This window comes from Mustela lutreola, chromosome 8, assembly GCF_030435805.1.
Source record: "Mustela lutreola isolate mMusLut2 chromosome 8, mMusLut2.pri, whole genome shotgun sequence".
Lineage (NCBI taxonomy): Eukaryota > Metazoa > Chordata > Mammalia > Carnivora > Mustelidae > Mustela > Mustela lutreola.
Window position 1 is genome coordinate 144,190,911 of NC_081297.1, and position 10,698 is coordinate 144,201,608.

At 48.0% G+C, this 10,698-nt stretch overlaps 1 long non-coding RNA gene across 2 annotated transcripts in view; it reads right to left on the reverse strand.

Moving 5' to 3' along the window:
• The window catches only part of LOC131839524 (uncharacterized), a 53,688-nt gene extending 46,629 nt beyond the window's left edge, over window positions 1-7,059 (reverse strand). Inside the window, exons 1-2 of one of the 2 annotated variants that reach the window (XR_009356972.1) lie at window positions 7,013-7,059; window positions 4,218-4,258 (exon numbers count right to left, since the gene is read on the reverse strand). This is a non-coding gene — a long non-coding RNA (uncharacterized LOC131839524). Of the gene's footprint in view, window positions 1-4,217; window positions 4,259-4,927; window positions 5,530-7,012 lie in introns of those variants that run through there. The other variant, XR_009356971.1, reaches the window with a different exon arrangement.
• Between the last annotated feature and the right edge of the window lie 3,639 nt (window positions 7,060-10,698).

Genomic DNA, 10,698 nt, shown 5'->3' on the forward strand with positions numbered 1-10,698 from the left:
CCTGGGTGGCTCAGTGGGTTAAAGCCTCTGCTTTCGGCTCAGGTCATGATCTCAGGGTCCTGGGATCGAGTCCCACATCGGGCTCTCTGCTCAGCAGGGGGCCTGCTTCCCTTCCTCTCTCTCTGCCTGGCTCTCTGCCTACTTGTGATCTCTCTCTGTCAAATAAATAAATAAAATCTTAAAAAAGAAAGAAAGGAAGAGAGAGAGAAATGACCACATGAGGACACTGCGAGAAGGCGGCATCTGCAAGCCCACGAGTGAGGCCTCAGAGAAAGGAAAAGCGGCCGTCGCTTGAATCTTAGGCTTCTGACCCCCGGGAACTGCGAGAAAATAACTCTCGGCTGTTTAAGCTGCACCATCTGTGGGATTCTGTTCTAGCAACCTAGCACACTAGCACACGCACACACTAGGGCCAGCTAGCACATTTTCTGGAGACATCATAAACATAAATAAACACTTCTGCCCTAATAACACACCTCATTCTTTGCTTCCGCAGATACCAGTGTGCAGTCAGGAGAGAAGGCCTGAGGCTGGTGATTTAGGCGACCAGCTTGGAGGCGGTCGTGGTGTCTCAGAGAGAGCCAGTCAGGAGCCGGAGAAGGACAGGAGCCGTGGGAATGCAGAAAAGCGGACATATGGGGATATATTTAGTGGCGAGAAGTACTTCTGCTTCAGGATTTGCAGAAGGAATTGTGAGTGGCAGAGAACAGATCCTAGCTTTTTGTTAATAATATAGTTGTATTTTGGATGCCTGGGTGGTTCAGTGGGTTAAAGCCTCTGCCTCTGGCTCAGGTCCTGATCTCAGGGTATGGGGATCCAGCCCCGCATCAGGCTCTCTGCTCGGCGGGGAGCCTGCTTCCTCCTCTCTCTCTGCCTGCCTCTCTGCCTACTTGTGATCTCTGTCAAATAAATAAATAAAATATTTAAAAATAATAATAATAATAATATAGTTGTATTTGTATCATGACTAGAGTCTTTCATTCCATGAGTTTTATTAAGAGCCTCAAATTGCCATGCCATGTCCAAGGTGCCAGGAAGCAGAGGAGGGCAAGATAAGGGATCTGCTTTCACTTAAAATTAAGAGGGTGGCTGTTGGGGCACCTGGGTGGCCCACGTGGTTGGGTGTGTCTGCCTTTGGCTCAGATCATGATCCTAGGTCCTAGGATTGAGCCCTGAATTGGGCTCCCTCTCCTTCTGCCTCTCCGCCTGCTTGTGTTTTCTCTGTCTCTTTCAAATGAATGAATAAAATCTTTAAAAAAAAAAAAAGGTGGATATTGTTTTTCTCAAAATTAGAATAAATAATGCTAAAATGTGTATGGAACCACAAAAGACCCAGATTGCTGGAGGAAGAAGAGCAAACAGGAGTTATCACAATCCCAGGGTTCAAGATAGGCTCCGAAGCTGTTGTACTTGTAGTAGCATGCAACTGGCACAAAAACACACACGCAGATCAATGGAAGAAAACAGAGAGCACATGGGGCCCTGGCTAGTTCATTAGTGGAGCATGTGACTCTTGGTCTCAAGGTTGTGAGTTTGAGCCCCATGTTGGGTGTAGAGATTACTTAGAAATAAAATCTTAGGGATACTTGGGTGGCTCAGATGGTTAAGCATCTGCCTTTGGCTCAGGTCATGATCTCAGGGTCCTGGGATCGAGCCCCTCATCAGGCTCTCTGCTCATCGGGGAGCCTGCTTCCCCCTCTCTGCCTGCCTCTCTGTGATCTCTCTCTCTGTCAAATAAATAAATAAAATCTTAAAAAAAAAAAAAAGAAGTTGTATTTTCTACTGATTGAGCCAGCCAGGTACCCTTGACTAAGATATACATTTTATAAAAATTTAAATAAGATTAACTAAAGATTAAAATATATATTCCAATATATATATTTTTGAAAGATTTTATTTATTTGAAAGAGAGAGAGAGTGCATGCACAAGTGCAGGGGAGGGGCAGAGAGAGAGAGAGAGGGAGAGAGAATCTTGAGCAGACTCTGCACTGAGCATAGAGCCAGATGTCAGGCCGGATCCCAGGACCTGGGATCATTACCTGAGCCTAAATCAAGAGCCAGACGCTTGGGGGCACCTGGGTGGCTCAGTGGGTTAAGCGTCTGCCTTCGGCTCAGGTCACAGTCTCAGGGTCCTGGGATCGAGCCCCACATCGGGCTCTCTGCTCAGTGGGGAGCCTGTTTCCCCTTCTCTCTGCCTGCTGCTCTGACTACTTGTGATCTATCAAAAAAGAGTCAGATGCTTAACTGACTGAGCCACCCAGGTGCCCACCCTAATAGAGATTTTAAAGAGATCAGTCAGGCTATTATGTGTAAAATAGGTTTTAGGCTGGCAAGCGAGGCCACTGGGAAAATAGTTAGACATCTATTAGGACCGCGGGCAGAAACTCATGTTCGCTCATCTGGCATGGCAAGCCAAGGAGGTAAGAGGACAGATTTGGGATACGTTTCAGATACAGATCAACTAGGCTGGTACTTTATATGGCAAGTTCTGCTGTACAAAGATCCAGATAGTCTGCCTAGACCTAGTCACAGGTGTTTAAGTTTGCAAGACAGACAGATTTGCAGCCCTAAGGCTTTAGATCAGATGGATGTGGACTTGAACTCTGGCTCTACCACTTAGTCACTGTGTGACTTCGTACAAGCCATCTTCATAGCCTCCTAACCCTGTAAAATGGGGATAAAAATATTTAGCTCAAAGGGTACATAAGGTAATGCGTACAAGCCCCTCGCAGAGAATCTGGCCACACAGGAAGAGCTCGGTGGATGACAGAGGTTAGCATTTTTATCAGTTACTGGACACTTCCACAGTCATTCCAATTAACTAACTGCAACAGTTCTTTTCCTGGCCTCCCTGCTTCCGTTCCACCTGCTCCAATCCCTCCTCCGCTGGGCCGCAGACCCCCACCTACAGCACATACCTATCACCTCCCTGCCCTTTCAAACACTGTCGTGGCTCCCACTGCCCACATATTAACACGCAAATGTCTTAGAATAACATCCAAGGCCCTTCAAACTTGGAACCGTCCCTGCCCACCTATCCAGCCTGGCTTAGAGCCATGTCAGAATTTCCACCTGATGCTTTTTCGTAAGTAACACCTACTTGATCCAAGGATCGGATCAATGGTGAGTCCCATATTAATCCCTATGTGTGCATCTATCACAGGAAACCAATGGCATTTTCAGACTTAATTGTCATCAGTAGACGAAAACGCTCCTCCAGGGGACCTGGGTGGCTCAGTGGGTTAAGCCGCTGCCTTCGGCTCAGGTCATGATCTCGGGGTCCTGGGATCGAGTCCCGCATTGGGCTCTCTGCTCAGCGGGGAGCCTGCTTCCTCCTCTCTCTCTCTCTCTCTCTGCCTGCCTCTCTGCCTACTTGTGACCTCTCTCTGTCAAATAAATAAATAAAATCTTTAAAAAAAAAAAAAAAGCTCCTCCAATTCCATTTGCCCACGGAAGTCCCACATTTTTGCTTCACACCACTCTTTTGGAGACGTCAGGATCGGACCACAGGAACAGCTGCTGTTGCCAGGCCCCCGGCACCCCTCATATTTAGAAAGAGGGCTGATAAACATTCCCATGGATTTACAAATGCTTATCTCCTGTCCTACCAGAGGGAGTGGGCTGTTTTTTTAGAAGCCTTGCTAATTGATTTTAAGGTGATCAGCTGAAACGAGCAAGAGGCATGGTGGGTTGTCATGAGGATTCGATAAAATACTTGAAAGCACCTGGGGTAAGTAGACATTCATTAAGTATCTGTTGACCCTGAACCTGGGTCAATGACATGAAAGGTGTGGTTTAGTGAAAAGTTGTTTTGGCACCGGGAGGACGGGTTTACTTAGTCTTCTTAAGCTTAAGCCTCAGTTCTTAAAAAGATAAGAATGCCTCCTGCCTTTTAAGGTTGTTGTGAGGATAAAGGTGGTTACAGGATAAAGGAAAACACTTATGCCAGAAAACACCTGCCACACATCACAGGCCCATCTTCCCTTTCACAGGCCCAGAGGGAGAAAAAATAAATAAATAAAAATAACATCTCTCAGGAGACTTGTCAGCCCTCGTGGTGACGGACCTGTGTAGACCCCTCTTCACGCCTAAAAAAGGGCGTGTGATAATTAACTCCCAATTAACTGTATACACCCAGAAATGGTATCACCAAATTAACTGCCATCAGTTCATAAACAATTTAGGCTCCTTTAACGGATACAAAAATCCCTACTTACATTTCTCATGTTCATCCCAAACGATTTGCTAGGAGGTGGACCTGTCAACAGGAAGGACAAAATTATTACTATTTGTTACCAATGCCCTCAGAATAATCATTACTCAGAAAACCCAAAACAGTTGAAATTTTCTGTATTCAGTCAACAACTCCCTCTCAGTTTGGGCTTTGCCTAAAGGACTCCGCATAGCCCAGCCCAAACCTGAAAGAAACATTCATAGTCATAGCTCCACAGTGGCCATTTGGGTTTCTGGGCTAGAGGTGCTGGAAGTTGGGGAGGGCTAGGAGATCCAGCAAAGGTATCATTCTAGACTAGCAGATGATGAGATCACAGGATGTTTGAGTTTCTGAGCTTTATGCCCATCCAAGGCAGTTATCCTGAAAAACCTCTGATTTATTCAATAGTGATGCAGGGGTCACTGCTCCCTGACTTAACAAACCTCTCTAGGACACAATTCCTTCGTCCGTCCAAGGAGGCTAAGAAAAAAGCTTACTTGGGGAGTTCATTGTGAGGCATTATCTATGACAACGTAACTGAAAGTGCTTTCCGCGTTGCAAAGCACTACTTACAGATTGGTTATTAGTTTTCCTAAGTCGGGACATTTTTACGGAGGAGGAAAGTGTGGCCTATTAAAAAAAAAAAAAAAAAAAAAAATCAAACGTCTTCCCCAGGGCGATGAGGGCAGAGCTCGCTCAGTTACTGCCACTCACCAAACCCTTCCCGGTTTTCAAAGTACACGTTTTCCTCAGCCTGGCGCACTGGGCCAAGAGCCAAAAGTCCCAGGTTCGCATCCCGGCTCTGCCTCTTCCACAGTCCTAGGGCACCTGCTTTGTGTTCCGTGTGCCTCGGCGGCCACCTCGAGAAAAAAGGGTGGTGACCGCGCCCGGCCAGCCTGGGTGCTTAATAATGGCAGTTACGCTTTGTCTGCCAGCTTATCACTCCCTTTCCCGCTCCCCCGCGCACCGGGGTTGCAATCAAAGCCGGGGCACTTTAAGGGCTCGCTCAGGGCAGGGCTCTGTGCTCGTGGCTCGGGCCCGGGCGCAGCCCCGCACCTCCGAGTACCTAAGACAAAGGGGGGAGGGGTCTCGCCGCCCCCCGCCCCCAGGGGCGCAACCCCAGGGCGGTGTCCCAGCTCCGCCACCCCCAGCTCGATGGTTCCCGGAGGCCGGCTGGCCGCTCGGTCCCCGCGCCTCGGTCCTACGCGGCCGGCACGGACCGTCCCCCCCACCACCACCACCCCAAAGCCGGGGCCCCGCAGTCCAGGCGAGCCCGCGCCGCGCTCCTCCCAGCTCCGGCCGGGCTCGCTCGGGCGGGGGCTGCAACCTCCCAGCCTCGGGGCGGGCGGGTCGGCCGCGCGCCGGGAGGCGGACCGCGGGGCGGGGCGGGCGGGAGCGCCGGCGGTTGGCGCTCGGAACCGGCGCGCGCCCCCGGCCACGTGGCCAGGGCCCCGCCCCGCCCCGCGACCACCGCCTCTCCCCACCGCCGGCCCCTGCACCTCTGCGCGCGGACCGCCTGGGGCCGGAGCAACCCTTTGCCGTCCCATTTTGCAGAGGAGGCGAGCTCAGGCCTGCCCAGAGTCACCGGTCGCGGGCCGGCGTCAAAGCGATTAGCACCGTGCGCGCCTCAGGCCGGGGCTCGGAAAGCGTTGGGCTCCTTTCCTTTAGATCACATTGGCAGAGAAGCTCTATGAGGACAGGAACTGTGACGCCCTTTTTGCCCCCTCCCCCAAAGGTCTTGTAAAATAATAGGGGGGGAGGCCAGGCAGAAGTGGATGATTTGGTTTAGAAAAGAGCACCCAGCCTGCAAATTGGTGATGCAGGGGAGTTAATCCATCTAAGTTATGGGCTAGGGTACCAGAGGAGCCCAGCTGCAGCGGAATCCAGGGGAGGGATGATGGACTTAAGGGGCAGTAGGACTAGAAAGAAGGAGAAATATTTGAGGTGGGTTTAGGAGAATTAATGGGATTTGCTGGCGGATAGAAAGGATGGATGGAGAGGGAGGAATCAAGAAGTTCCCTGAGTGGTTTAGTAGTGCTGTGTACTGAAATGGGGGAAACTAGAAGAGAAATAGGTATAGGGTAAGGGAATAAAGTGTTCTATTGTGTGGTTTATGATGCAATGTGCAGTTGTCATCTGTAAAGATGGGTCTATGAGTCTGGAGCTCAGATGACACACACATGGGCTGGAGATGTGAACTGGGGGCATATAAAGGCTATTTACCATACTAAAAATAAATGAGCTCACTTATGGTGAGAAGTAAAGTGAAAAAAGGCAGGCCCAGGGTAGAGTCCTGGAGAATGCAAATACTTGAGGTTCAGGCCCTACAATGGGGAGAGAACTGGCCAGAGAGGCAGGAGGAAGACCAAAGGGATCCCAAGAAAGGACAGCGTGTTGCGAAGGCTGGAATGATCATCTGTGCCAAATGCTGCAGAGAGAAGAGAGGTGTGGCTGTGCAGGGGAGAAGTTGTACGGGAACTTGACAACAGTTTTGGTGGAGGGTGGGGACAGATGGAGAAGCAGAAGGGGAGGTAGTATGTGCAGACAAGACTTTCAAAAAATTGGGGGTGGAATGCAGGGGACAGAGGAGGTGGGTTTGAGGGATTTATTTGTATAGTTGAGGACATAAGGACATATTTGTGTTGCTATTGGGAATGATCCAACAGAGTAAGAGAAATCAACTGACCCGAGAGAGAGAGAGAGAGAGAGATGGTGACTCACGGATAGGAGGCCCTGGAAAGAGAGGGGTATTTGAGGTGCATGGTTAAAGGCACGACTCCAACCAACTGAAAAGAGTACCTGTGCTACAGCGTGAGACCCAGGCCCAAGAGCTCTGTGGCAGAAGGAATGACCACATGGTTCCAGGGGCCACTGTCGCTTAGCAACCTGTGTTCAGTAAGATGTTTCAACTGAATTCCTAATTAACAGTCATTTCAACTTACTAACAGTTCCTGTTACTGGGGTGCACACTCTGCTTCTTTCCCTCTCCCAAAGTCTTCAAACTCTTTTGTTGAAATGCTCTAAAACTGATGGAAAGCTTAAATTTCTACTCTCTTGTACTGTGGACACAGGTATGCATCACGATGTGAAAACTGGGAACTCTCACGCAGTCTTGGAGGGTGCCAAAGAATGCGGGATACAGATCTCCAGTTCAGAGCTCTCCAGTGAAGTCCAACTGCCTTCCTGCCCTCTTCCCCACAGGCATCTCCGACTAAGTAGAATCCTTAATACCGTCTATTCAACCACAGAACCTCATTCATTCATGCCACAGTTTTTAACTAGTAGAGATGATGCTTCCAGCATCTATCCATTTGACATGCCTTCCCAGAGTCATTCTGGATTCTTCACTCTCCTCACTCTGTACAGTTAATTACTGCCTCCAACACATTTCTCAAAAATTCTACTTTTCTGCATGTCCTCTGAGTCTGCCATGGTCCAAGCCACCATCATCCTTCATTGGGATCATTACAAGAGCCTTCTCACTGCTGCTTCTCTCAATCCATCTCCAATCCGTTCTCCACACTGCAACCAGAGAATGGTCTTTTAAAGCATAATCAAATCAATTTACTACCCCGCTTAAAACCTTCAAAGGTTTCCCATCACATTCTTCTGCCAACAAGCTGTTCGCCACCCTCCCTAATTTCTGTGTCTCTAGAATGCCTTTTTCCCAATGAACTTCCTATCCTAATTGGCTACTTCTCATCAGGCAAGTCATAACCCCTTCTAGGCACTCCCTTCTCTAGCCTCCATCACAGCTCCCTGCCATGTACCTTCTCAGCTCAATCATACATTACGTTTTCACTGTCTTCCTGCAGGAGGCAGTGAACTGCATGTGGATGGACAGAGATGTTCACCTGTGTCTTCCCAGAGTCCAGCACTGTGCCTGGCATGCAGTAAATAAATATTTGTTGAACAGCATGATTTGCTATGAGCATATTCCCTGCCTGTAAAGTTTATGGTTGTACTTTTTTTTTTTTTTTTTAAAGTAAGCTCTACACACAACATGGGGTTTGAACCCATGACCCCAAGATCGAGTTGCATGCTCTACCAACTGATCCAGCCAGGTGCCCCTGTGGTTGTACTTTTTAAATTAATAAAAGGTTAAGCAACATATAAAGGAGATTCTTCTTGACTGTTTTATCCTTCTCATTGCTGCCCTTCTGGTGTCTAAAAGAATGATGATAACCACCACTGACTGCGCCCGGTGTAAGGCAGGCACTGCCTGTTTCTTATTTCTAGTTCTTACAACCCAATGAGATGATCCTATTATTTCTACTGTACAAAGTAAAACCTAGACTCTGTTTATCATGCTTGATGTTGAATCTGGTTGGTTTGAAATATTTGGTTCATATTTCATTTGAAATCATGGAATTTTTCAAGTTGAATGAGATTAACTGAATCCAGTTTATTTCATGAAGAAGGTGAGGCCCCAGAGGGAAGGCTGAAGTCTCCTCATGAAGGAATGGGGCCCAGAACCCTTTTAGGGGCAAAACAAAACAGTTCTCCAGGGTCAGAACAGCAAGCTACCTAATCCAGTGCTCTGCCTTTAAGAAGCATCCTGTTGTAATCCTTCAAGTCTTATTATCTCTTATCTATTATTAATAAGACTTACCTAGATAAGTCTTATTATCTATCTCTCTAGTCACTGATCCTAGTATATGCTAGGATCTGTTCTCAGCTCTGGAAATACAGTAGAGAACAAGACAGGCTAAGTCCCTGCCCTTGTGCCGCTTACATCCAGTGGTGGGATATAGACAATAAAGAAATAAACGAACAAGATACTTTAAGACAGAAACAAGTATTATAAAGAACTATGAAATGGGTGAAGGGATACAGAGTGAGGAGAGGGAAAAGCTACTTTTTTTTTTTTAAGATTTATTTATTTATTTATTTATTTGACAGAGAGAGATCACAAGTAGGCAGAGAGGCAGGCAGAGAGAGAGAGAGGAAGGGAAGCAGGCTCCCCACTGAGCAGAGAGCCCGATGTGGGACTCGATCCCAGGATCCTGAGATCATGACCTGAGCCAAAGGCAGTGGCTTAACCCACTGAGCCACCCAGGCACCCCAAAAAGCTACTTTAAATAAGGTCCCTAAGGAGGTGACTTTGAGCTGAAATTTGAAAAATGAAGATCCATCCAGGAGAGCCACAGAAAGAATGTCCCACACAAAGAACATCGAGTACAAAGGCCCTAAGGCAAATTCAAGCTTGGCGGTCCAGAACAAGGAGTGAGTGGACCGACGCAGTGAAAGGTGGAGATGGTAGCACAGGAGCAGGTTGAAGAGAAAGCAAAGGGTCTCTCAGGGGCTGGTGGAATGTTTGAATTTTATTCAAAGTGCAAGGGGAAGCTAGCAGAGGTTTCTAGCAAGAGGATGAACATGATCTGGCTTATGGTTTAAAAGATCACCTGTATGGATTAAAGAAGGTGAAAACTCAAACAGGGACCGTTGGAAGGCTGTTGCAGTGAGCTGGTGGCTTCTATTTGCAGGGTAGTGGTATTGGAGTACAGGCTGTATTTTGGTAGTAGAACCAACAATGCTGATTGATAGCATGAATATGGGATTGGTAGTAGAAGGGGTTGAAGAAAGAAAAAAATCAAAGACTTTCACGTCTATGTGGTGGACTGCAAACTGAGACATATTTTTAATATATTCAGCCTCCACTTATTACATTTAGATTCTTTTTTTTTCCTTTGTCTATTTTTTTAAGGTTTTTGTTTTGTTTTTAGTAATCTCTACACCCAGTGAGGCTGGAAGCCACCACTCTGAGATCGGGTCCCACGATCCTTTGACGGAGCCAGCTAGGCACCCCTATATTTAGATCTTAATTAATTATAGCGGAGCATAGCACGGGGAAAGAATTTGAGCTAAACCTTAAATTGCAAACGTGTGCGATCTCGGAAAGAGCTACTGTTTCATCTTTGATAGGGTGATTGGCTGTCTCCAGATTTGAGCTCTTTGTAGATCTCACCGAAGCACCTAGAACTGAGTGTTTACGGAGGTTGTGGGACATCCAAAATGAGTTAGGCAGAGTGCCTCATATTCGAGGTTTTAGTCAGGCGATGGTGATGGAGGGGCAGCGTGGCTGGATTTTGAGCATGAGAGACATTCATAGCGCTGGGCATAAGAGCATTCCAGTTTCTGCCTGAATTGGAAATGAGTCTCTCTGCGAGTCATCCTGGACCAAGAGCACCTTAAAATTCTTCTAATCAGGAAGAATGCGATGTCATTCCTGGTGCCTGGAACAGCACCTATGTGCTCAATAATTGATAAAGAATGGGGTAGGGGCGAGAGGAGGAGGTTAGCGTACAGAAATGAGCTCTGCCCCCGTGCGGGCAGGGCCAGCGCGCACGGATTTTCACATCGCTATAGCAACGTACGCTTCCACGCGCACCCACAGGAGAACTACAAGTCCCACAAGCGCCCGCGCCTTCCCCGCCCCTAGGGCCAGGGGCGCGGGCCAGCGCGGAACCGGCTTTTCCTCCTTC